Source organism: Otolemur garnettii, unplaced genomic scaffold (genome assembly GCF_000181295.1).
Source record: "Otolemur garnettii isolate 467f Iridium unplaced genomic scaffold, OtoGar3 scaffold00121, whole genome shotgun sequence".
NCBI lineage: Eukaryota > Metazoa > Chordata > Mammalia > Primates > Galagidae > Otolemur > Otolemur garnettii.
Genome location: NW_003852516.1, coordinates 4671959 through 4673646, shown reverse-complemented (window position 1 = coordinate 4673646; position 1688 = coordinate 4671959). Strand labels below are relative to the sequence as shown.

General features: G+C 34.0%; 1 protein-coding gene across 1 annotated transcript in view; it reads right to left on the bottom strand.

Annotated features, from left to right (window-relative positions):
* The window catches only part of ERI1 (exoribonuclease 1), a 31111-nt gene that overhangs the window by 6297 nt on the left and 23126 nt on the right, over positions 1–1688 (bottom strand). The window lies entirely within an intron of this gene.

Genomic DNA, 1688 nt, shown 5'->3' with positions numbered 1-1688 from the left:
AAAAAAAAGAGAAAACCACACACAAATTGGCCAAAATAAACAGATCCACAAAAAGTCATTCTCTATTCAACAGAGCACTGGGAATTTTATTGCTTTGTTACATGGACACAGTTTCTGACTATACTAATGTACTACGAGCTGTAGATATTTTTATGCAGACCTGAAATAAATATTCTTTTAGGTCACAGGTTTGAGAAAGAATGCCTTAATAGAAGAATATATTGCTGTCTGAGAGTTGAAGGCACCTGCAACCTAACGGGGACCAAGCCCCTCGGCTTCAGTATGAACACACAGGAAATACAGAGCACAAGGGCATGTGTGAAACACGGCAGAACACAAGTTATTCCAAGCCAGGGGAAGAGACACTACAGGACAAAAGGCCCAGTTTCTTAAAAAAACAAGATTGTTAGGAAGGAAAAAAAAAGGGATGGGAAGGAAACATAACAGATTCAAAAACTTGACACACAACAAATATAAATCTGTGAACCTTGTTCTGATCCTAGTTCAACACACAAAGGTAAAACAAAACAAAATATTTATGAATATTTGACAACAGTAAGGAATTACTGTTAATTTTTCTGGATGTGATAATGGTTTGGTGGTTGTGTTTTTATAGAAAAGAACCCTTATTTTTTGGATTCATGAGGTATTTGTGGATCAGATAAACTCTTTGATTTCTGCCTCAAAACAGTAAGGACAAGGAAAGCAGGTGGGGATATAGATAAAATCAGGTTGGCCATGAATTTAAACCTGTTGAGCTGGGTCATGATCATTCATTATACCTGTCTATTCTAGCAGATGTTTGAAATTTTCCATACATTTTTTTAAATCACAAATGGAAAGAAAAGCCACAAAAAAAATTGTCAAATATAATCAAAGGACTAATATCTAAAATGAAGATCTACAAACCAATAACAAAAGGATTAATCTTTTTTTAAAAATGGGCAAAAATTTAAACATGGACTTCATAAAATAAAAAATCCAGATAGCCAATAAACATACAAAAGAAGACTTCAATCTTAAGAGTAAACAGGCAAATTCAAGTAAGATGACATTACACATCCACCAGATTTACAAACATTTAAAAAATCTCTTGTAATACCAGATGCTGGCAAAGACCTGGAATAATCCCTTGGGAAAATTATTTTTGCATTCTCTATTAATGTCAATGATGCATATATCCTAGGATCCAGAAATTCCACTCATAGGTTTACACCCTAGAGAAACAAGTACACAAAAGCACTAGGAAATATATACAAGAATGTCTAAAGCAGCACCGTTGATACATAGTAAAAGCTCAAAACAAAAAACAAATCAACCTGCAGCCAAAGCAGACGAGATAAACAAATTGTGAAATATTCACACAACAAAGTTCTACACAGCAATAAAGTGAATTAACTACAGTGAGATACACAACATGGGTGGTGTTCAAGCATAATGTTGTGGAAAAAAGGAAAATAAATAATACAGCTAGAGTTATGGCATAAGGGCACATAATACATATAAATATTAAAGCTATGAGGATAAAAAATGGTGAATCACAGTTAGCTTTCAGGAGGGAGTTAAGTGGGCAACAGTCACAAGGGTATTCACTTTAAAGCAATCCATTAAACTCTACTGTTCTGCAAGCTTATTTCTTAGTTTTAAAAAAGTGTTTAAAAAAAAAGTGTTCTTGGCTCGGCGCCTGT